The sequence below is a fragment of the Puntigrus tetrazona genome, unplaced genomic scaffold, assembly GCF_018831695.1.
Source record: "Puntigrus tetrazona isolate hp1 unplaced genomic scaffold, ASM1883169v1 S000000173, whole genome shotgun sequence".
Lineage (NCBI taxonomy): Eukaryota > Metazoa > Chordata > Actinopteri > Cypriniformes > Cyprinidae > Puntigrus > Puntigrus tetrazona.
In genome coordinates, this window is record NW_025047844.1 from 715,001 (window position 1) to 742,500 (window position 27,500).

At 37.7% G+C, this 27,500-nt stretch overlaps 1 pseudogene; it reads right to left on the reverse strand.

Moving 5' to 3' along the window:
- LOC122333009 overlaps positions 1-27,500 on the reverse strand; it is a 54,977-nt pseudogene that overhangs the window by 10,366 nt on the left and 17,111 nt on the right.

The window sequence follows — 27,500 nt, forward strand, 5'->3', positions numbered from 1 at the left end:
ACGCTGCCTCTTCCAGTGTCCTGTGGAGCCCACAAGCCCCCTCAGTCTATCGGGCGTAGGCCGGGCTCAACCACAAGAAGCCAGCTACTTTTGTAACACTACCCATTCGTAAGACTGGAACACTGGGAAACGCCCCACGTTCTCTAGTGAACAGGGACGTGCGGAAGTCCAGCCTTCCCGTAGGAGGTCTCGGAACGAATACGCATATGGACAGTATTTCAGTTTGTATATGGAAAATTGGAGGTGATTGAACCTTCTTAGACGGGCAGAAGGTCTGCCGGGAAACACGGGCTCTAAGGCTATGCCGTGGAAATACACACATAAAGTCCTCTTGGGGTACTTTACATGGCTCCCAGCCCTCACCGGTTCTCACGGATTCATCGAGAGGGCCTGGCGCCGATGCTCCGCAACATCTGGCTGCCGAGGGAATGGAGGAGCTCGACAGGGTCTACTGTATGGACGCTCTGGAGCGGTTAACAAGCCGACCGAAACCGGCCTCTCAGTGCTTCTACCAGTTTGAGGTGAGAACACAGGAGGATACCGGTTCCACACGAGGCTATAGAATCTAGCAATCATGTTGGGGGTCGCCCAGCCCGCAGCTCTACAATCTGTCAGCGAGGTGCCACGAGCCACCGCCCAGGACGATGCAACACTTGCTGAGTGTGCCCGCAACCTGAAGGGGGCAGGGCATACCCTGTGCTTGGTACGCTAGGGTAATGGCATCCACTATCCAGTGAGCCATCCTCTGCTTGGAGGCGGCACTCCTTCTGCCGGCCTCTGTGACAAACGAGAGCTGGACTGAGGTCCTGAAGCTTTGTGTCCGGTCAACGTAGCATCGGAGTGCTCGGACGGGACAAGCAACGTCAGGGCTGGGTCTGCCTCCTCCAGGGCAGCGCTGAAGGTTCACCACCTGGTCTCTGAAGGGGGTAGTGGGAACCTTGGGCACGTAGCCGGCCGTGGCCTCAGTGGTACCTGGAAATCCGCGAGCCCAAACTGTAGGCACGAATCGCCGACCGAAAAGCCTGCAGGTCCCTACCCTCTTGATGGAGGCCAATGCGCAGCAGGAGCAACGTCTTCATAGATAAAAGAACTTTAGCACAACTGCTGGCAAGGGTTCAACGGAGCCTACTGCAGTGCTGTCAGCACTACAGACAGGTCCCAAGAGGGTACTGTTGGGAGCCGTGGAGATTCAACCTCCTGGCTTCCCTCAGGAACCTGATAATCCGGCCATGCTTACCCACAGACCTCCCATCTATGAGGTCATGATTTGCAGCGATTGCAGCCATGTAGACTTTAAGGGTGGAGGAGACAGCCTTCGCTCCAACCCTTGCTGCAAGAAGATAAGCACGACTGATAGGCAATTCCAGGGGTCTTCACCTGAGAAGAACACCACTCGACTAACAGGGCTCTACTTCAAGGCATAGGCCTGTCTCGTGGACGGCACTCTAGCCGAAGAAATGGTGTCGACTACCTCTTGAGGTGGGTCACCTAGAGCCTCCGCATCCCATCCAGGGACCAGACATGGAGTTTCCAGAGGTCTGGACGCTGGTGCCAAGGGGTGCCCCATCTCTGAGTCAGAAGATCCTTCCTCAGAGGATCGGCCAAGGAGGGGCTGTCGCGAGGAGCACAAGTTTTGGGAACCAAGTCTTCACCAGTAGGGTGCTACTAGCAAGACCTGCTCCTAGTCCTTCCTGACCTTGCACAGTGTCTGTGCAAGAAGGCTCACTGGGGAAATACATACTTGCAAAGGCCCCGCAGCCAGCTGTGTGCCAGTGGGCAATGGGAAGTCTCTGGAGAGGCAAACAGGTCTACCTGAGTGGCTCGGAAACGTTCCCAATCAGCTGAACCGCCCGGGATGGAGTCTCCATTCTCCGGGTAGTGCAGCTCGCGACAGCTCGCCGGCTGCCTGGTTGCACACTCCTGGAATGTGAATGGCGGAGAAGCGACCTCAGAACTTCCGACTCCATAGGAGGAGGAGGTGGTGGGCTAGTTGCGACATACGACGGAGCGTAGACCACCTTGTTGGTTGATGTACGCAACGGTCAGTATGTTGTCTGTGCGGACTAGTACATGCTGGCCTCGAAGGCAGTTCTCGAGACTGCCTAGGCGCGAGATGTACTGCCAGCAACTTTAGGCAGTTGATGTGCCATTGCAGTTGAGGGCCCGTCCAAACCCCTGACACTGCATGCCCGTTGTACGTGGCCCCTCAGCCGGTGGTGGAGGCATCCGTGAAACCACAGCATACCTGGAGACCTTCTCCAGGGGCACTCCGGCCCGAAGGAACGAGAGGTCTGACCACGGGTGAAGGTTTGGCGGCAGGCCGGTGTTATTTGAACCCGGTGAGTGCCACTTTGCCACGCCCACCTCGGGACTCGATCGTAGCCAATGTTGAAGCGGTCTCATATGGATTAGTCCCAGCGGCATCACTGTGGCCGCGGCTGCCATATGCCCCAGGAGCCTCTGAAAATATTTCAGTGGGACCGCCATCCTGCTCTTGAACATATTGAAGCAGTTCAACACCGAATTGGCACGCTCCTCTGTGAGGTGTGCCATCTGATCGATCGAATCCAGCTCCATCCCAAGAAAAGAGATCCTCTGCGTTGACAGAGTTTGCTCTTCTCCTGGTTGACCTGAAACCCCAACTGGCTGAGGTGCTGTAGCACCAGATCCCTGTGTTCGCACAACTGAGCCCGGACTGAGCCAGTCATCCAGTTGGTTGAGAATGCTAACGCCTTACTCTCTCAGTGGAGCAAGGGCTGCTTCCGCGACTTGCATGAAGACGCGTGGCGACAGGGAGAGCCCGAAGGGTAGGACTTGTACTGATATGCTCGACCTTCGAACGCCAACCTCAGGAATGGCCTGTGGCATGGAAGAATCGACACATGAAAGTACGTGTCCTTCAGGTCGATCGCTGCAACCAATCCTGGGGACGGACGCACTGAATAGGCGCTTTCTGTGTCAACATCCTGAACGGGAGTGCTCGATTCAGGACTCACAGATCCAAGATTGGTCATAACCCACCGCCTTTCTTGGGCACTATGAAGTATGGGCTGTAAGCCCCGACCTCATATCGGCTGGAGGAAGCGGCTTTATCGTGCCTTCACTAGAAGGACAGCAATCTCCGCCCACAAGACAGGGGCACACGCATTGTTCACTGACATATAGCGGATCCCACTGAACTTGGGGGGACGCCGGATGAACTGAATCATATAGCCGAAGTCGAAGGGTTCGTGCAGGAGCCACCGGGATAGCCTGGGAAGATTCAACCAGGCATCCAGAGACCGAACTAGCGGCTCGAGCGGAACCACCCAATGCGTGCAGGCGATGGGGCAGCGAGGGGGAGTGCAGGGACCGGCTCGGCGCCTCGTGGCCGGTCCGAAGCGGGTCTGAGGTGTGCAACTCTTACCTGCATCCCCGCAGAAGTGAGGCGGGTAGGCTGTTGGTTCGTCCTCCCAGTCTTCCCACTGCTGCATATTAGCCCAAGGAGAGCGTGAGTGGCGCGGAACTGGCCCGCTCAACTCCCTCGCTCTCCCTGGGGACCCAGAGACAGAGGAAACCGCCCTTGTCGAGGTTTTAGGTAGCGCAACATTCTCTGCCCGGCAGAGCAGCTCCTCCATCCCCGGATCTGAGGGCCTCTTGCACCTGCGCGCTCTCCAGGTTTGGCAGGAGCCTGGACAGGCTGGGTGGCTGCCCTGCTGCCAGCTCCACGGTGCTGCCTAGATGGGGGCTGCTGCGTTGACTGCACGGGAGCGGTGGTGGCAGCAGGGGCACCCTCGGCGACGAGCTGGCTGAGGTGGGCCGTCGGGCGGCTGGGTGAAGGCAGCAGCTGCACGCCGAGGCAGGATGTTTCTTACCTCAGTCTGCTTCTGGGCAGCGGAGAACTGCTGGGCAAAGTTCTCCACTGCGTCGCCGAAGTGGCCGGGTCTGGGACATGGGGCATTCAAGGAACGTGTCTTGTCTACCTCGCGCATGTCAACCAGACACAGCCACAGATGGCGCTTTCTGGACCACCGTGAGTGGCCATCGTGACAAACCCAGAGAGAGCGTTAGACCTTCGCAAGCGCCGTGGCGAGGTCCATCACGATACAGAGTTCTTTCAGAACTTCCAGGTCATGACCACCCCTGTGCAGATCCTTCAGTGCCTTGGCCTGATGAACCTGCAACAACGCCAAAGCGTGTACTGCAGACGCAGCTTGTCCACAGGCCGCACAAGGCACTGCCGCTCAGAGCCGACGCAGTACCTGCAGGCCCGGGAGGGAGCAGGATCATCACCGCACTAAGCCGGAAACGGCATTGGGACACAGCTGCATCCCAACTGACCGCTCCACTGGGGCGATCACCAGAACTCCCTGGCTGTGCCACTGTCAAGGGTGGTGAAGGAGGAGGAGCCACTGGGGCAGTTTCTGGCAGTGAAAGGTGCTTTCCACATCCCAGTAAGCTCCTCATGCACTTCCGAAGAAAGGTACCAGGTGGGGCCCTGAGAACCAGCGCAAGCCACCCTTAAATACCAATCGTCCAGCCTCGAGAGCCCGGGAAGCAGTGGAGGTTTCCACTTGATCCCGATCACCTCGACGGCCTGGGCAAGCATAGCCACCATTTCTAGATCTGTATCCAGTACATTCAACGCCTGGTAGACGAGAGCAACCGGATCTTCACTTCCAGAAATGTCTGGCTCACCTTCCGATGCAGCGATTGACTTCTGATCATCAGGGGGAGCCCAAGAGGGTACAGCTGATACCCCACGTGAGGGTCCAGACTGCCCCTTTGCAGCTCCACTGGTTGCAGAGTTTAAGCTTTGTGTCACAACGAAATGGAGCCCACCTGTCTGCAGCCAGAATGAGAACCAAGTCGAAGCAAACACAAGCTCCGCCTCCTTTTTCAAGGCGACAGAGCCCGCCCATCACTCCGAGATGACCATCTCCCGCGAAATGATTCATCCACAACCGCCACCTCAGCGTGCTAAGCCCAGGCACACGAGGCAACGATTGTGACCATCACCTAACACCAGGTAACAACCGCATCCAGAAACACACGGGTGTACGTAGTCTGAAGCAAGACCCACGCTGTCTTCCAAGACGCGTCGAGTTTGCCAGACGTAACGCCGTCTTTAAAAAGACGCACCCCGAATGCTCTTTTTTAGTGCTGCGCAACAGGGGATAGCCGCTTTGCACACACAAACAGGGGGTAGTGCAGCCTGATTGTGGCAATCCACTCGACGCAGGAAAACGACCTCCGCTGAAACGCCGCATCCAACACTCGTGAGATCGTCTTTGGAGCGGAACAGTCACGCTTCGGCCCGGCGAAAAGCTGAATACGCGCTGCACCCGCCAAGCTTATTTATACACGCGCTGTGATCAGCGGCAGCTGGATGCGATAGCGCATGCCAATCTTCAATTGGCTTGTTTAGATACACTGGTAGATTGGTCTCTCTGGGCGAGATCCCATTCGTCGGTCATCCGACGTGACTCGGAGTGACCGACTGAAAGGGAACGGCGTTTATTTAGCACGTTATCAATTTAATGCAACCCAAACTCTTTCAACACTGATAATAATCAGAAAAGATCAGTGAATCAGTATATTATTCTGATTTCTGAAGATCGCGTGACTCTGAAGACCGGAGGAATGATGATGAAGATCACAGAAATACATCCCACTTTACACACATTCACTCAGAAGACAGCTGTTCTGCATTATTTCACGGTTCATGGCTCTTTCAGGTGACGGCGAGCGAGGTCTGCTTCGTACTCGTCTGGTCGTGGAGCTGTGTGTTGATCTGGACGGAGGCCTTGCCGCTCTTCAGTCGTATCTGACCCCAGTAGGACACGGCCTGGACCTCCACGCTGTAGCTGCTGTTGACCTGAAGACCCTCCAGATCCACCGAGCTCCTGGCCTGAAACAGCAGAAGAAGACCTCCATCTCAACTAAAATCAGGAGAACCTAATATATGTGCTTTTGCTCTCATGTAGTGTATGTCTTATATAACACATTACATAACATACGTTCAATATACAACACATCTGACGTTTAGGACACTTACTACATACCTACCTAGTCCTACACAACAACTAAACCTAACTAGCTTACTAAGTTTATTAAGGCAGGAGTTAATGGTGATAATTAAAGTAAAGTGTGAGCAACATTTAATAAATCTGATAAATATGCAATACATATAGCTGATATTTAGTGTATAATACATATTGAAAATATTTGATTTACCTGACAATGTAAATCTGATAAACGTTTTACATATTTAATGCATATTTGAGATGCATCTAAATTATGCATAAAATATTTAATGTACATTTATCATTTATATGTATTTACACAAGCAACATAATTGACATATTTAATACATGAAGAGTTTATCTACAAAAAACGAATTTTATTTAATTATTTTACATGTTCAAGCAGTTTTTTTTGCAAGTAATCTCTTATATTTCTTAATATTTTATATTAATGCATAAAGTATTCTATGCTCATATATTCTGTACATCTATCATATCTGACATGAAGTTTACGTACGTTTAGAAGATTTAATATTTCAAATATCTTACATCTATTTAATAGATAACAAATCTAACAGGTATTTTATATATATTTAATGTTTTATATATTCAACACATAATATTTCTGATGATTAATGTGTCTTCATCAGTAGCTGATTTGTACTCCAGAAATGTTTGCTTTTTCATATCAACATTTCATTATGTTTTTAAGTCTGCTTCGCTTTCTGTAATCACATCTATACATTTTTTTGCATGCATATATATGCACATATATATACACATACACACACATATATATATATATATATATATATATATATATATATATATATATATATATATATATAAATAAACATACATATACATATATATATATATATATATATATATATATATATATATATATATATATATATATATACATATATATATATATATATATATATATACATATATATATATATACATATACATATATATATACATATACATATATATATATATACATATACATATATATATATATATATATATATATATATATATATATATACATATATACATATACATATATATATACATATACATATACATATACATATATATATATATATATATATATATATATATATATATATATATATATATATATATATATATATGCACACACATATTTACACACACACACACATATATATATATATATACAGATATATAGATATAGATGTAGATATAGATATATACACACTCAATTTGAATTCAATTGAATTCAGGTACAATAAATGAACTAATACTTTGCTAATAATCTAGAGATCAAGTGTTTTCTGGCTGGTTTATGAGACGTGACAGAGGCTGAGATGTGCTGCTGACTCTGGAAGTGTGTCCAGACCTCCGACCGACCGATGAAGCCCAAACAAACACGGCCCGTGGTATATATATATATATATATATATGAGGAACACATGTGAAGGGGACGAGCGCTCCTCAGCTGATCAGACTCCTGCATTCCTCCTCAGCGTGAACCGGCCGAGACGTTCCAGCAGCAGCGGTCGCTAACCAAACCATCTACAGGAGCTCGGGCAGATCTTCAGCGTGTCATCAGATCTCGAACCCGCCGCTGGGCTTCTGACACGCTACACCCACAAATCTGCTTTTCATTCTTCTTTTTAACCTTTTCTACTTGACCGCAGTGATACCGAACTCGGTGGCTCGCGTGCATGCACTCAAAAAAACGTGGTCTTAAAATGTCTTTGTGGTTAAAGGTGAGCGCCGTGGATAAGAAATATGAACATATCTGAAGTAATGCGGTCAGCAAATCGCTGAAGTGATAAAGCGGTGTTTGATCATTTCTAAATATACATGCAAATGTAAACCTTAATAAAAGTAATTATGTCTGGAAATCCTCTTATGAGCAACTGTAGAATGCACAAATAGTATTTATATTTATATATATTACAAAAATGCATACACGTGTATTTATCTGTTTGTGATACTTATGCGTGTTGTAATGTATGAAGTAATATATGTGCCATCTAAAAGCAGTGTTTTCTTCTAAAATGAGTATTTATCTCAGGTTTTCTGTTCAGTAATTTGGTGATAAAATGGCAATTAACAGCTTCTTTTATTTGCCATTAAAGTGAAATTACTGGACATAAATAAACATATGAGCCTGAGAAAAACATTAACTGTAAAAGAACATTTCAGATGGCACTTTTAACTCATTATATATGTGTGAGTGTGTGTGTGTGTGTGTAATAGTATTCAGGATTTTAAGACATTAATTTGTGTAATATATGCATGTATATAATGTAAATTAACCCCTAGATATAAAAAAAACATTTAAAAAATATAACATGTGCACTACTACTGCACACTACTTTAATACAGTGTGTAATGTAATTATATATACAGTATATATATATATATATATATATATATATATATATATATATATATATATATATATATATATATATATATATATATATATATATATATATATATATATATATATATATATATATATTTAATTAATTGAAAACACAATATCTGAAAAAAAAATATATATATATATATATACAGACGTGGACAAAAATTGTTGGTACTCCTTTGGTCAATGAAAGAAAAAGTCACAATGGTCACAGAAATAACTGTTATCTGACAAAAGTAATAATAAATAAAATTCTATAAATGTTAACCAATGAAAGTCAGACATTGTTTTTCAACCATGCTTCAACAGAATTATTAAAAAAATAAACTCATGAAACAGACCTGGACAAAAATGATGGTACCCCTAACTTAATATTTTGTTGCGCAACCTTTTGAGGCAATCACTGCAATCAAACGCTTCCTGTAACTGTCAATGAGACTTCTGCACCTCTCAGCAGGTATTTTGGCCCACTCTCATGAGCAAACTGCTCCAGTTGTGTCCGGTTTGAAGGGTGCCTTTTCCAGACTGCATGTTTCAGCTCCTTCCAAAGATGCTCAATAGGATTGAGGTCAGGGCTCATAGAAGGCCACTTTACAATAGTCCAATTTTTTTCCTCTTAGCCATTCTTGGGTGTTTTTAGCGGTGTGTTTTGGGTCATTGTCCTGTTGCAAGACCCATGACCCAAGTGACTGAGACCAAGCTTTCTGACACTGGCTAGTACATTTCTCTCTAGAATTCCTTGATAGTCTTGAGATTTCATTGTACCCTGCACAGATTCAAGACACCCTGTGCCAGACGCAGCAAAGCAGCCCCAGAACATAACAGAGCCTCCTCCATGTTTCACAGTAGGGACAGTGTTCTTTTCTTGATATGCTTCATTTTTTCGTCTGTGAACATACAGCTGATGTGCCTTGGCAAAAACTTCGATTTTTGTCTCATCTGTCCACAGGACATTCTCCCAGAAGCTTTGTGGCTTGTCAACATGTAGTTTGGCATATTCCAGTCTTGCTTTTTTGATTCGTTTTCAACAATGGTGTCCTCCTTGGTCGTCTCCCATGTAGTCCACTTTGGCTCAAACAACGACGGATGGTGCGATCTGACACTGATGTTCCTTGAGCATGAAGTTCACCTTGAATCTCTTTAGAAGTCTTTCTAGCTCTCTTTGTTACCATTCGGATTATCCGTCTCTTAGATTTGTCATCAATTTTCCTCCCAAGTGCGCCACGCCCAGGAGGTTGGCTACAGTCCCATGGATCTTAAACTTCTGAATAATATGTGCAACTGTAGTCACAGGAACATCTAGTTGCTTGGAGATGGTCTTATAGCCTTTACCTTTAACATGCTTGTCTATAATTTTCTTTCTGATCTCTTGAGACCACTCTTTCCTTTGCTTCCTCTGGTCCATGTCGAGTGTGGTACACACCATATCACCAAACAACACAGTGATTACCTGGAGCCATATATATAGGCCCAATGGCTGATTACAAGGTTGTAGACACCTGTGATGCTAATTAGTGGACACACCTTGAATTAACATGTCCCTTTGGTCACATTATTTTCAGTGTTTTCTAGGGTACCATCATTTTGTCCATGCCTGTTTGTGAGTTTATTTTTTTAAATAATTCTGTTGAAGCATGGTTGAAAAACAATGTCTGACTTTCATTGGTTAACATTTATAGAATTTTTATTTATTATTACTTTTGTCAGATAACAGTTATTTCTGTGACCATTGTGACTTTTTCTTTCATTGACCAAAGGGTACCAACAATTTTGTCCACGCCTGTATATATATATATATATATATATATATATATATATATATATATATATTTTTTTTTTTTTTTTTCTCAGTGTTTTGAGGTAGCGTCTCTCACCCCGTCGCTGGTCTTCCTCCTCTTCCTCCGGACGGACGCAGTGATCTCCCGGGACCGCCCAGCTCCAGTAGATCTTGTAGTGATGGACGGGGAGGTCCGGCTCTGAGGGAAGAGTCCAGCTGATCCTGACCGTCAGGAGACCGCCCAGACCCGCCGCCATGTTAGACACTCTCAGACCGGCCGGAGCTGGAGGAGGAGACGGGTCTGGACACAGAACAGATAACACTGACCTGAAGATCATCTTCATACACAACAGTGGACAGGTATCCATTCAAATATACAGGAATGTAAAGACACGTAACAGTTTACATAACTTATTATATTGTGTTACTTATTATATTATTATATTATATTATATTATGTATATTATGTATATATATATTTATATATATTATGTATATATAAATACACACGCATGCATGTTTATAAAATATATATGTATATACATTAATTTTTATTTATATGTATATATAGATATGCAAGTAAATATTTTTAAAAAGTATATTGTATGTAAAAATACAGACTTTTATAAAACAAATTTTACTATAAAGTATACAGGATAAAATATACAGAAAATCTAAAAATAAAAGTATAATAAAACTAAAATATTAAGTGCTTTAGTAATTTTGTTAGCTTTTGTTTTAATTATCTAAAATAAATGATTAAAATTAATTATTAAATTAAATTGCTCTGTTTTTTTTATTTCAGTCACACGTAGTACTATTAGTTCTTTAAGTTTGTTATTTTATTTAAGTTAATATTGATTAACATCTAAATAAATTATATGTCTTTGTGAATATTTTATTTTCATTATATATATATATATATATATATATATATATATATATATATATATATATATATATATATATATATATATAAAAATTTTTTTTTTTTTTTTTTTACTAATAATTTAACGGTGCATTTGAAGCAGTCACCTGCTGGATCAGTATAAACTAAAAGAAAAATGAATAAAGCAGCATGATGTAGCGAGTTTTCTTGCGATCGCCGAGCACATGTGAATGCGACGCTGGTGTTGTCCACATCTAAGGGAAATGATGTCATCTGTGTAGAGGAAGTGGAGTTAAGCAAATGGGATTTTAATGGGAAAATGGGCCAATCTCGAGGCAGTCGGTTCCTGTTATTGAGGCCCGTCTGAAAACCAGATGCTTGTGCAGAACGTAAATAATCAAGGAAAGTCTCTGCAAATCAGGTGATCTGAGCCAGCGTGATATGAAGAACTGTACCGACATACTCATTAATTCTATAGAGCTCGCTGATTGAATGAAAACAAGCAAAAAAATCACTCGAGACGCCATAGATCAGAAGAAGCCGTAGAGTGTATAAGTCATAATTACAGCCATGAAGTGATTGAGTTTGGAATAAACAAGAACGGATCGTGATCCCGTGAACAAGCAGACTCTCACGACAAGAAATCGCAGACATACGAGAAATGAAGACACGCTTTACAAGGTTACGTAAAGCTGCAATTTGCAAACGAAATATTTACAAGAATCAGCATACGATGTGTTATATACGCTACACGCTGCACAAGAGAGAAGTCTTCATCTTCGTTTTTCTTTGAACTTTTGGTTATTTTTAGCCCTTTTGGCAAATCAAAAGTTATTTATTTTATTTTTTGTGTTATATTACGCTTGAGTAAAATGCCATTCAAAATAGAAGTTTTGAAAAAAACTAAAAGTGCTTTACATATTCAACAGAGTGTCAAAATCACACACACGCTGTATGTAAGATTATTTAATATTAGCTAGATTATCTGCTCTCTGATATTTAGCAGCTGGTGCTGAGACTCGCTTCATGACACATAAAGCTGATGTAAACGTATTTTCCTGGAACAGCACAGATAACAGATATCAGCTAAACGAGTGTGATGAGAAAACACATCTGTTCCTGGAACACAACTCAACTCCCAGCGTTTGGGAGAAAGTAGTTCACGCACATTTAACAAGTTAACATGAGACGGAAAAACAAAGCCACCAATAACCAAGAAGCAAAGCTATGGAAGTCGGTGGCTAACAGTTACTGGTTTAGTTACCAGTCAGGAAAATCCCTTTCGTGTTAAACGGAAGAAATTCACACAGGATTCATGTCAAAAAAGGCTTTTTAACTTTTTTGGGCCAGAGAAAGAGCCTTGTATTCGTCTTTTTTGTAACAGCTGCTTCAAACCCAAACAAAGAGAACCATGTGACCAAAATGAGCTGAAAAATATCGGCATATCAGCTAAAATCCAACCGAAGAGCACTTTCTGCGATTACTTCAAAAGGTCCTTAATCAGCACGTAGTGCTTCAAGATGTCTCTTACGATCTATTAATAATAATATAATAATGTGTTTATCGTTTCCACACAGGAAATATATTGGTATCAGCCAAAAAGAGTTGAAAAATATCGGCATTTCAGTTAAAATCCAAACAAAAAAGCACCAACTGGGAGTACTTCACAAGGTCCTTATCAGCAATTTGTGCTTCAAGATGTCTCCTACGATCTATTAATAATAATAATAATAATAATAATAATAATAATAATAATAATAATAATAATAATAATAATGTGTTTATTGTTTCCACACAGGAAATATATTGGTTTCAGTGTGAAAAGAGTTGAAAAATATCGGCATATCGGTTAAAATAAAAACAAAAAAGCACCAACTAGCAATACTTCACACGATCTATTAAGGTCCTTATCAGGAAATATATTTGTATCAGTAAAAAAATAAAAATAGTGTTAAAAATCAAGATGTCACAAGGTCTTTTCAGTAATTAGTGCGATCTATGATTATAATAATCTATATAATAATAATGTCTTATCGTTTCCACACAGGAAATATATTGGTATCAGTAAAAAAGAGTTAAAAATATCGGCATATCGGTTAAAATAAAAACAAAAAGCACCAACTAGGAATACTTCACAAGGTCCTTTTCAGTAATTAGTGCTGCAAGATGTCTCCTATGATCTATTAATAATAATAATAATGTGTTTATCGTTTCCACACAGGAAATATATTGGTATCAGCCAAAAAGAGTTGAAAAATATCGGCATTTCAGTTAAAATCCAAACAAAAAGCACCAACTGGGAGTCCTTATCACAAAAGTCCTTATCAGCAATTTGTTTATCTTCAAGATGTCTAAAAAAAGAGTTAAAAATACGCATATCTATTAATAACAATAATAATAGTGCTGCAAGAATGATCTATAATAATAATAATAATGTGTTTATTGTTTCCACACAGGAAATATATTGGTATCAGCCAAAAAGAGTTGAAAATATCGGCATTTCAGTTAAAATCCAAACAAAAAAGCACCAACTGGGAGTACTTCACAAGGTCCTTATCAGCAATTTGTGCTTCAAGATGTCTCCTACGATCTATTAATAATCTATAATAATAATAATGTGTTTATCGTTTCCACACAGGAAATATATTGGTATCAGTAAATAAAAAGTTAAAAATATCGGCATATCGGTTAAAATCCAAAACAAAAAGCACCAACTAGCACAAGGTCCCAGTAATTACTGCAAGATGTCTCCTATGATCTATTAATAATAATAAGGTGTTTATCCACACAGGAAATATATTGGTTTCAGTGAAAAGAGTTGAAAAATATCGCATATCGGTTAAAATAAAAACAAAAAAGCACCAACTAGGAATACTTCACAAAAGTCCTTATCAGCAATTTGTGCTTCAAGATGTCTCCTCATGATCTATTAATAACAATAATAATAATAATAATGTAATTATGTTTCACACAGGAAATATATTGGTTTCAGTGAAAAAGAGTTGCACAGGAAATATATTGTATCAATGTGTTTTTATCAAGTTTCTTTGACAGGAAAAAAGAGTTGAAAAATATCGGCATATCGCATATCAGGTTAAAACAAAAAAAAAACAAAAAGCACCAACTAGGAATACTTTACAAGGTCCTTATCAGCAATTAGTGCTTCAAGATGTCTCCTACGATCTATTAATAATCTATATAATAATAATGTGTTTATCGTTTCCACACAGGAAATATATTGGTATCAGTAAAAAAAGAGTTAAAAATATCGGCATATCGGTTAAAATCCAAACAAAAAAGCACCAACTAGGAGTACTTCACAAGGTCCTTATCAGCAATTAGTGCTTCAAGATGTCTCCTACGATCTATTAATAATAACGTGTTTATCATTTCCAAACAAAAGGAAATATATCGGTATTAGCCAAAATGAGCTGAAAACTATCGGTATATTGGATATCGGCAAAAATCCAATATCATGCATCCTTATTAACCAGTAGATGAAAGAGATGAGGGTGTGTGTGTTGAAGGGCGTAGATCTGTGGGACTCACCTCGGGACGAGCGGAAGTGTTTGCTGGGAGCCGTGAAGCCTCGAGTGCCGTGAACGTTCACCGCCGCCACCCGGAACTGATACCAGCGACTCGGCCGGACGTCGTTCAGCAGCGCCGCTTCTACAGCGACCTGAGGGGCACGGGGGTCAGAGGTCACAGGGTCACGTACGGGCGGCTCTGAACACGAGCCGCTATACGGTCTATTTTAAAACGCGAAGAACCTGAGAAACATCTATGTGTCCATTTATTTTGACTGACTCCACCACTTTTTTCAAAATGATCAAATTTTCTTTTATGCAAGAATCATTAGTGTATTAAGTAAGAATCGTGCTCCAAGAAGACATATTGTAAATGTCCTACTGTAAACTTTATTTTTGATTAGTACTATGCATCGCTAAGGACTCATTGGAACATATTTTCAAATGGTTTTTATCTGAGCCATATATTTACCTAAACTAACAAATAACAAATATCACTGGTTTTGTGGTCCATGGCCGCCCTTTGTGTTGTTTTCCAGTAAACGTACTTAAATTAAAAGAACAAATCTCTGCGTTTTCATTTATTCTGGTCTACTGCTATCAAACTGGTAATAGTCCTGAATGTTGATTGTCTTTTAAGTGCCAGATGGATTTCTGAAACGCTAAATAATCCACAAGCCGTCGCGTGTAAGAGTGCCCTGACCTGCGCGATGTCCTGCCACGGCGTAGCGTCGTCTTCGCTGGGATGGATGCCTGAGTTCCAGCGGCGCTGAAGCACGTAAAGCACCGGCTCCACCGAGACGTTAAAACGAGACGACCATCGAACCTCCAGCAGTCCTGACGCCTGCTCCACAAACAGCAGCTCCTTCCGAGGCTTCAGAGGAGATCCTTCAAAACACCACACAACACTGAGGTCTGCACTTATACATGGACTTCTTTAGAAATGTGCTCTAATTTCTCTTTTTATTTTAGGTTTTGTATTTGTGTTTTATTACTAAAACTAAAACCATAAACATTTTCATTGCTTGAAATAAAAGTAACGATAACTGAGAAAGTAATTATAATATTACAAAAATATAATGACAAGTCAACTCTCTTTTTAGTTTAGTTTGATTGAAAAACTAAAATTAAAATGGAAAATTAGCAATATTTTGATGTAGTAAAATACAGTAACTAAAACTAAAACTGAAACAGAATCGATAAAAACCATACGGACATGTTAAAAAAACTCTAAACTAATAAAAATAAAATATATAAACACGAAACAAAAATAATAAAACGAACTAAAATTAAAATGGAATATTTGGCCAAATAAAACTTGAAAAAATTGATTATTAACTTAAAAAGACAACAAAATTAAAACAGAAAATAAAACTAATAATAAAATGGAAAAAAAATAACACCATTACTAAAACTAACATGGAAACTAAATACTAATAATAACGAAAAAGTGACTTTAAATAACTAGGAATTAAAAATATACTTAAATAAGAAATAATTGTCAAATAATATAATAAATAATATAAAATAAAACTCAACTAAAATAAAAACCAATTCAAAATATTAACTTAAAACCATATTAATGATACTAAACCAACACAGATCTAATAAATAAGATAAAAAAATTCTGAATTAAAAATTCATAGAAAATTTATCTTTAATTTCTAAGATTTTATAAATAGATTTTAGATTTTAAAAAAAAGCATTTGCACAATGTTTCACTGAATATGCAATAGTTCACATGAAGTAAGTCCCATAACTCCTGATTAATAGCGATGTTAAATGATGTTTATGTGACGCTCTCACTGCAGCTACAGCCAACCTCCATCTGCTCCATGTGGCACTGACTTCCATTTAACCCTCAAAGACATCTGAAATTCTTCCATATGCAATAAATTAAAGATTTATTAAGTACAAAGCTTCGGGGGGGAAAGGGAGAAAATGTTCTGCTCCGTGTCTTTTCTCGATTCGTTACAGCTGTGACGGAGCGCTGCTGATTGAGGAGCGACGTGAAGGACTCGAAGACGTCCGATGTCTTCCACACGTCTCCACAAATCAGAGCTTTCGGGTTTGTTTTTTTTGTGTGTGCGTATTTTTGCTTAATGTCACAAAAAACGGAGATGAAAACAAATAAAGCCACAGCAAAACCGTTGTGCGATAAAAACACAGCGGTGATTTATTACTAAACGAGTCTGTTTGAACAAATCGTCAATGATTCAGTGACTCGTTCATAAAGAAAGTCACTTGGTTCTTTTCTAAACCAATCAGCCAGCGGTACATAAAGACTGAATTAAAGTGACGTGAAAGACAAGTGAAGTAAACTGTTTCTGAACGAATTAGCCGTTTGAGCAAATTGAGCAAACCAGTGATTCAGTGAATCACTCATAAATACAGTCACTTGTTATTTTTTTAACTGAATCAGTCGTTTGAACACACTGAGCGAGTCAATAATTCAGTAACTCCTTAATAAAGCAATGACCTCTTCATTTCTGACTTAATTGGCCGTTTGAACAAATTGAGTGAACCGATGATTCAGTGATTCGTTCATAAAGAAAATCACCTGCTTAATTTCTGAACAAATCAGCTGTTTGAATGTATTGAGTAAGTCAGTGATTAAGTGACTCATTCATAAAGAGAGCCGCTTGCTTTGTTTCTGAATTAATCGCTCATTTGAACAAATCAAGTGAGTCAACGATTCAGTGACTCGTTCATAAAGACAGTCCCTTGGTTCTTTTCTAAACCAATCAGCCATTTGAACAAATCAAGTGAGTCAACGATTCAGTGACTCGTTCATAAAGACAGTTACTTGGTTCTTTTCTAAACCAATCAGCCATTTGAACAAATCAAGTGAGTCAACGATTCAGTGACTCGTTCATAAAGACAGTCACTTGGTTCTTTTCTAAACCAATCAGCCATTTGAATAAATGAATTGAGCCAACGGTACATAAAGACTGAATTAAAGTGACGTGAAAGACAAGTGAAGTAAACTGTTTCTGAACAAATTAGCCGTTTGAGCAAATTGAGCAAACCAGTGATTCAGTGAATCACTCATAAAGACAGTCACATGTTTTTTTTTAAATTGAATCAGTCGTTTGAACACACTGAGCGAGTCAATAATTCAGTAACTCCTTAATAAAGCAATGACCTTTTCATTTCTGAATTAATTGGCCGTTTGAACAAATTGAGTGAACCGATGACTCATTCATAAAGACAGCCGCTTGCTTTGTTTCTGAATTACTGATTCAGTGACTCACTTGATTGGTTTCTGTAAGACTCGAACTGGTTCAATGAACGATTCACTGACTCACTCCTTAAGGAAGTGTGTTGCTGAGCTCCTTTCCGTTCAACGCTTTTCTCATTTCACTCAGTGACGACTTCAAAAGACATTTCGGGGGTTAATTTCTCAACCCAAATTGATGCGCGATTACTTTGTGATCCACGCTTTGGCACATAATTCATAAAACATTTTGATCGCTCGCCAGCTGAAGAAAGCGAGAAGCGCTGGTGTGAAGGGATGTGATGAGGAGCAGCAGCTGTGTGGGATCTCTCTGTGGTTTCTCAGCTCCAGCACGTTCCAGTGAGATCCCACAGCGTTCCTGAAGTCCTCCAAAACACACCCGCTTTACCACAGTAAAGTGTTCACGGAGCACGCTCGCAACCGCGGGGTCGTGGGTCACACTTTTGAAATGCTTACATTTAATGCAGTGGAAGTCGCTTTTGATAAAAGAATCTGCCAAATGCATGAATGCAAATGTAAACGCTGCATTTAAGTGAGTTTGTGCAGCTGCCGCGTTCAAAACCTTTTAAAACACTAATAGTGACGCAGGAAATAAATTAAACATCATTAGTAAAAAACAATAAAAATTAAACAAAAAAAATCTAAACGAAAACATACTATTTTTTATAATATATTTTTTCCGTTTTCATTTCAATTTTTAGTATTTATTTTGTTTATTATTATTATTATTATTCTTTTATTATTTTTATTTTTTTGTTTGTGGACAATTTTAATATTTCTAAAATAAGTTTACTTTTATTTTTATTTCGGGTTTTAGTTTATTTTATTTTATTTTATTTAGTAATTTATTTTCAGTCTGTAATTTATTATTCATTATTATTGTAATTTATTATAATTTATTATATTTAATAATTTATTTACTTCATCTAATATTTGATTTTTATTGCAACATTGAGTTTTATTTATTTATCTAGCGTTAGTAATTGTAATGCTTCGACTTAAACTTCATTCAGTTGGTGTAAATAAAAACTGTAACACTAAATAAAACTGTCATATGATTTGCATCAAAGAAGGGTGATTTTTTATATTTATGCATTTACATTTTTATTGCGTTTATGTATTTGCAGACACTTTTATACGGTGTGATAGATCAATATTATAGTTTTTATTAGTATTTTGAATTAGCTTTTATTTGAATACTTTTTTCATTTTTGTTACTTTTGCTATTTTAAAACAATGTTGTTTGTGTTTTTGTATTTTATTTATGTATTTTTTATATTATTTAGGTTTAACTTATTATTTCAGTTTGAATTTTTTTTTTTATTTATTTATTTATTTATTTATTTATTTATTTTTCAGCTGTCTTGACCAGTTTTAGTTAATGATAAAAGCCCATGCATTCCTGCACATTATCACTCATTTACTGGGAATCGATCTAAAACGTAGCAGCGTGAGACAAAATCTTGTGCAACACAAAAATAAAATAAAAGGAAAAAAACACAGAGTGTCCGTTATGCATGCTTTATGATGCTCTGAGCTGAAGGGGTCAAGGAGAAAACACCTGCAGAACATCTGAGAGCCATCGACGGAGCAGAGATGTTAATGGTTTCCAGCGTCGCTGATCATCATCTTCTAACAGAGAGAAACTATTAGGCTCCTGACACCAGCGATGACTCTCTCTGATTGCCTTTGGATCTCAATAAAAGGCTTTATGGCTTTCTCCAAACCAGGGGAAGCAGTAAATCTGACATCAACAGACTCCTTCACTACAGAAAAAAAACTCTTCCTGTTTTCACTTTAACTTTAATGACATTTTTGGTACTTGTGAGCATTGCTTTTATATTTAAAGATTTGTAATGTTAGTTTTTATGTATTATTTGTTTTAGTTATTTATCTACTTTATTTCAAGCTTAAATTTTTTTTGCAATGCATATTTAGCCTTTTATATTTATAATTTTTTCTATATTCTATATATCTTAGATATTGCTCATTATTTTGTGGATTCATCAGTTAATCAACTAAAAAAGATTATTATTATTATTATTATATACAAAAAGGTTATTATTAATGTTATGAATAACATTACATTTATGCATTTGGCAGATGCTTTTATTGAAAGTGACAATTTTGTATTTTATTTTAGTATTATTTAAACTAGCCATTATTTTATATTTTTAGATTTCATCTCATCGTTTCTATATTTTTTTAATTTGTATCGTTTATTTTTAATATGACTATTTTTTTATATTTTATTTCTTTCCAGTTAGTAGTTTCATATCTCATGAATATAACGTATTAATCCACGTATATAATAATATTATTTTAATTACTTACTACGTTTTATATTTTTAGTTTTCGAATTTTTTAGTATTGTTATTTATTTATTAATTTCGTTTTATTTATTTTCACCTAGTAATTGTATTGCTTCAACTTAAACGTGTTAATGATAATAAGCATTTTAATGCATACAAAAAAAGTTTACATAAACTAAAAAAAATCATACAAAAACACAGATTTTAAAAAATAAGTTTCAAGAACTTAAAAAATTTAAGTTCTCAGAACTTGACTTAAAAAAGCAGTTATTTAAGTAACATTTCTTAACCTAAGCGTGACTTTTCTCCCTTTCTGATGATGGGAAGATCTGTACGATTCGAAAGTCTGATATCTTCCCGTGAAATAAGATGTTCGTGTGTACCTTTATAAGGGTTCTTGGGCACCTGGCAGGTGTGTCCGCATCCGTTCGGGCAGCACTTCTTCAGAGACGTGCACTCGGCGTCCGTCTCGCAGCTCTCCACGCGACGCGCGCGGCGAATCCGCTCGCCGCCCGAGCGGGACACTCGCCCGGCTTCAGCGTCTGAGCGGAGCGCAGGAACTCGCAGCTCGTCAGACACTCGTAGTGCTTCTTCGGAACCGAGTCTGAAATCAGGAGAAAACCAGACGCTGATCTCAGCTCTGACGGGTTACATCTGCCTCCGCTTCCCAGAGCTCCATACCTCGCACAGGTCCTGACACTGGTTCTCCTTCAGGTCCCATGAGGCCCGGCAGGGCTCCAGACACTGACGAGAGAACAAGAGAGAAGAAGAGAAGAGAGAGAGAGAGAGAGGAGAGAGAGGAGGCCGTCAACTCCACAAACACTTCAGGGCTTTTCTAGGAACTGCAGGGGTTTGATAAATATGCTAATAAAAACTAATTCAAATGAGCCGCTTACTAATGATGAATTAAATCATACAAAATTAAAATTTTACCATAAATAAAAGCTCTTCGGGGATTTGCAATAATGAGTTAAATAATATGAAATCGTCAATGAAACAAATCATTTAGAAATAAAAGCAATCACAATAAAACACTTGCTAGCAACAGAATAAAAAAATTACAATAATGATACTAAATAAATTAAATTAAACGATAAAAAACGCTTTGTGTTAATTAAATAACACTGAGTAATTTTAAATGTAAAATGTACTATTAATTAAATAATAAAACCTTAATTTTAAACAAATAATTTAAAACAATAAAAACTGTATAATTTAACAAAACGAGTTGGATTACTTTCAAATAAAAGGCAATCAAAATAAAACACTTACTAATAGTTAATTAAATGTAAAATAAAATAATTTAAAATAAAGCATTAAAAACACGTGCTATTCATTAATTAAATGACCAAATGATAAATAATGAAATAATAATAAAATAAATAATAATAAAAAACGTGAAACGAATATTTTTAAATAAACGTAATACCAAATAAAATACTAATTAATTTAACGGTAAACATGTCAAATCAAACAAATTCTTTACAAATTAAAGCAATCAAAAAAGCAGCTTACTTACTAAAAATGAAATATCGTATTTGTTTACTCGTGTCGAGCGACCATTAACCGTCATCATGCGAAGGTGTTGTTAAATTGAGTAAATATTGGGCGAATATATTTTATATTATATAAATATTAAATCTGTATTGCCGGTCAAAGGGCTTCGGCTGACGAAAAAGAAATAAAATTGAACTTCAGTTTCAGATTCAGTCTCATTATTGAACCCAGACGGCTGATATGAAGCTCTACATCATCTTTAGGAATGAATGAATGATCATACAGACTGTTGTAATGCTGCTTTTTATGGTGTTTGACAGCAGAAACTGAACCACAGAACGATCCTGAAACCCAATATATTCATCAATACAGAGCAGACAGCGGCGCGAGAGCCAGATCGCTCCTCACACACACGCTTCTGGAGAGAGACGTCCATCAGCGGAGAGCTGAGCTCGACCCAAAACCACACCGACAGAGCCAAACCAAAGACGCTTCGGATCCAATCCATCACACAAACACCAGAAGTGACCAAAGCGGCGCATTCGGTCAGAAACGCCGATTAAACGGCGAAAGAAACTCGAAAAAAGCTGCATCTTCTGAAACCGCAAAAGCATTAACGATCAATAAAATGTCAAAAAAAAAAAGATTAAAATTAAAGTAAAAATTAAGTCCATAAAAAAATAAGGTAAAAGGGTAAAATAAATAAATAAAAGTATATAAGTGCATAAATAATATCTAAATTAAATGGATAAAACGAAAATGTAAAAAATCATGTTAAAATAAAATTGAAATAAAACACTAAGAATGTATTAAGCCATTACAAATAAAAAATAAAACATACAGACATAGTTACACTTTAATTTGCACAAAACATAATTCCTGCTTATACTTGAACGTCTATAGTATATATTGTGTTTTTGCTATTTTGTACATTTTATATTTTGTATAAAACTCTTTTTATTGTCCGTCTGGTCTTGTCTTCTGTTGGACTGTAGAGCTTCTGTCACTAAAACAAATTCCTCGTTTGTGTTGTGAACATATACCTGGCAATAAAGTTGAAAAGTTTTCTTTAAAACAAAGAAAAACACTTAAAAAGCAACAGAACTGTTTCAATAAAAGCAATCGAAATCCCCCTTTAACTGATGGTAAAGACATCATTTCACATTAATTCTATATACTTTCCAAATAAATCACATTTAGCTGAATTCAAAGAGAAAAGATAGAGATTAAACTACTTCAAAATCAATGGTTTAATGTTTTTCCATCATAATTCACAAAGCTCCATGGTTCTTTCTCTCATTATTCAGTGCTTTGATGTTGTTAAAAGCGCTATATAAATAAAAATGATTGACTGATTGATGCACAACGTCGTCGCTGTGTTTTAATGATTGTTTTTTGTCACTTTTTTTCGCTTCAGATCCCTACGGGAAAAATGAACGAGAAAAATACTCATGGGAAAGTGGAAAGTGGGCGGGGCTAAACCGCTCGGCGTGTTCATCAACCAATCAGAATCGAGCATTCATCAGCAGACACGGTATTAAGAGTGAATCATCATTAAAATCATCATGGAGTGAGCTCTTAATGTTTATGTGCTGTTTAACGGAGTGTGTGTGTGTGTGTGTGTGTGTGTGTGTGTGTGTTTGACCGATCGATCGTCTGTGATCACAAGAACATCAATCAATCACAGTAAAAACCAAATTAACTACCGTTTTCAAATGACAATATGTGTTTTCTACCTAAACGTGCATTATTTTAACTAGGTATGCACAAAGTTATCGGACCGATATCGGAGTCAGCCGATACTGTCGTTGAACGTAAATATCGGTATCGGCCCGATGTGACAAATTGTGCTGAAATGTCTTGCCGATACTCACATGTGCTCAGGATGTGCTCGTGTTTGGATCTAGAGGGCAGTGTCGCTCATTCCTGAAGCAAAGTTTTGTGTGTTTTGAGTGATGATTAGATTAAACGCATCGATCTGTAGAGGCACGTTCATTTAAAAGTCAACTATACCTTACATAAATAAAAAAATAAATAAATAAATAAATCACAAACATGACACTTTTATTACAATTTTATATATACTGATTTATTCATTAATATAGGTTTTATTTTTTAAACAAATCATAAGCTCATAATTTTACAGTTTCATAGTTTTTACAACTCTTTTGCTTTAGTTGTTAATGTTAAATCATAAATTAAAATGTTAGGGTTCACACTGGGGGAAAATATAAAGTAGGATATATAATAGGAATGCAACAATACGATTTTTTATTATCTACCGATACCGATCCAAACCGATAATTATTTTCTCTGTGCTGTCCGTCAGTCTTTCGTGCGTTACACACAATCTACTACATATAGACGACTTCATTTAACAAAAAATAAATATATAAATCATAACAGATGACAGAAACGCTATTCTAAACTCATTTAGTGGTGAAATTAGCAGCAAAAGATACTCCAGAAACATCAATAATTTTATAAAATATAGTGAAACATTTTCATTTACAAAAAGTGGAGGACTAAATCGGGTTAATTGTCACACACGACTCTTTGTATTGTTGTAAAATACATTTATAAATAAGTATATTTCTTTTAAATGCATATGTGGTAAATAAAACAGAACAAGAAAGACCATTAATAATCTCATCCTGTGATCAGCTGAGAGAAGTTACATTTATTGAGCTCATATTAAAGTATGGAGCAGCTTCAGACTTCACTTGAAACATAGTGCACGAAAACTTCATGTGCTTTATAACGTTTTTATGTCTTTTGTGGGGCTCGAGACCCAAAGCACAGAAGATGAGTGTATCTGACACAAAACTGATCCTGAGTATCGGAGCGATGCATCCCTAATATATAGTTTATTAATAGCTCTTTTCAAAATTGCGGTCAAAAATCTTCATTATTGTTTATTTAATTCTAGCATGTAAGTTATTGTTAAAAACCAATCCAAAATGAAAACGATTTTTCTATCATTTCTGCACTGTGTGTGTTTCAAATAAACGGAAATATATCAGTATCGGCCAAAAAGTGTTGAAAAATGTTGAATATGGAACATCTGTAAAAATCCAGTATTGTGCTTCCATAATTATGACTTTATTTTACTGTAAAATATTATAATATTTTAATTATAATATTATATAATTATGCACATCAATATGTTAATGATAATAAAAATGATAATAATACATGTTGTTGTTATTATTATTATGACGGTTGTGTTGATGAATAAATCAAAAAACCTCAGATTATCAGATTGTCATTTAATTAAATAAATATATGGGTTTTCTGCTGAAGTAAAAGGTCTAGGGTTTAATGGTTTTATTGTTTGAGAATTAAGAAAGCCATAAATATTAGTCTTGTGCTGTAAACTTAAAATGACAGCCTTGTCATTATTATTTATTATATAATTTAATTTACAATGAAAAGGTACCATATTTATTATAATGTATTATTAATAATATTATTTATTATGTTTTAATATTATTATATTAAGTGAATATATAATTACAAAATCATTGGCCAAACAACAACAGCAACTATGAAGTAGTAAAAATTCTAAACCGTAACCATTATAGAAAAAAAAAAATAATAAATAAAAAAAAAATAAAAAAAATTATATAATATATATATATATATATATATATATATATATATATATATATATATATATATATATATATATATATATATATATATATATATATATATATATATATATATATATATATATATATATATATATATATATATATATATAGACACACACACACACACATTTGTCTGTGTAATAAATATAATAAAAATATGATTTAGTGTAACTCAGTATATGTGAGTGGTCTTTTATTGGCTGACTCTCTGGTTGCGGTTGCTCTTGTGAATCAGTGTAAAGTGTTGGGTTTTAACACTCTTACTCAAGTCAAGAAGCGTAATGAACAAATTAAGCCTGTGTTTCTTCATTTCACACTGACAGAAACATGAATATTGGACTGAGCTCCACTGGCCCGGCATGTGAGGAATGAAGCGGTTTGTTTGGTGTGTGTGTGTGTGTGTGTGTGTGTGTGTGTGTGTGTGTTTGTTTCTGTTGCTATGTGTCTTCTGTTGGACTTCTTCTGCTCTGCTAAACAGAAACAGATCGCAGGCATTTCATTTACCTTCATTAAATGGAAAAAAAGCGCCCGAGCAACAACGCGATTTCATAAAAGCGCAGAGAGAGCGAAGCAGCTCGACGCAAAGCTAACGTGGAAAAATAAACCCGAGCAAACACAAACTACAGAGAAAGAGCAGCTGGAAAAAGCTGCTGTTAATGGAGCGTGAGACTCCAACGACATCAATGAACGAACACAACACACTCTCTACTGAACGCCAGACGCCTGCTTCCGACTCGAACTGATTCTTAAGGTATAAAAAGGTGTACGATTTCAGTGAAGCTTCCAGAACCTCGAGAGATGACTCTAATGCTCTTTACAGCTGCATTTATTTAGTCAGACATACTGTACGAAATATGACATTGATTAGAATATCAAACAGCTGTTATCTACTGTTCAAATCTAATTTATTTCTGTAATCAAGTCAAACTGGTGATATATTTTACATTTCAGTATTCAAACACAACCTGAATGAATAAGTAAACATGTATTTTAATGGTTTTCTTCTGTGTGCATGTATATATATATATATATATATATATATATATATATATATATATATATATATATATATATATATATATATATACATACTGTACATAATGTCATATTTTAGGCCAGTTTCTTTCATGTTGAAGATTCTTGAGAAAATAGTTTACTACAGAGTTTTTATTTTTTTTAATGGAAACCATTTCCGCAGGTTTTAGAAAGCCTCACTCCACAGAAACAGCGCTGGTAAAAGTTTCCCCCCGTTCCAGAGAAATCATCTACAAGAAATGATCGTCCCAAAGAACTCATCGGCATAGACTTTTATAGCAAATGTGTAGCGTCACGGACAGATACGCTTATTAAACACACAATCAATCGTTTCAATTATTGATCTGAAAGCAACAAGAGAAGCGGCAACAAAAGAGCGGAGAACGAGAGTGAATTAAACATGTTCCTGAGTTATTGATGAGTGCTTTGTCTGAGCCGAGCGTTTAATACTGCATGACGCTAAACCGATCTTCTGAGTCTGCCCTTAAACAACAAGACGAACAACGTGCATCCATCAAAACAAACATTCGCTGCACATCTTCATAACATATATTCAATAAAAACTGCATTAAAACGAATAATGATTCATTTGAGTGTAGTTTGTTCATCAGATAACTTCATGAGAAGTGTTCAGTAATGACTGATAATCTTCAGAGGAAGCCAATACATGAGGACAGACGTGAAGGAGAAGCTGAGCGTCATTAAAGAGCGATAAGAGAGCAGGCCCAGCGCCAGAGGATTGAGAAAATCCCTCAACACTGGGAGAAAATTAAAAAACGCAAGCTGCTAGCACGACAGCGTCAAACCTCTGTTTATCTGCAGAGACGCCGGGGAATACGGAAATACACAGCATCAGACATTACAGAGAAAAACACAGAACCAGCACAAATCAAAAGAAAATAGTCTTATAATCTCACCTCTGCTCTCTAAGGATGCATTTATTTAAGATGAAAAGCTGCAAAAGTTGTTCCGTGTGAATGAATACGTGTTGAAGTTTATTTCTGTGAAGCGCAGATCATAAATAACAATCATAACAAATCGTAATAATATGCCGATTCGCTGCTCTACGAACATTTCTGATTATCGTCTACAGGGGTTGACCGATTATCGGAGCCGATATTAAGCATTTTTAT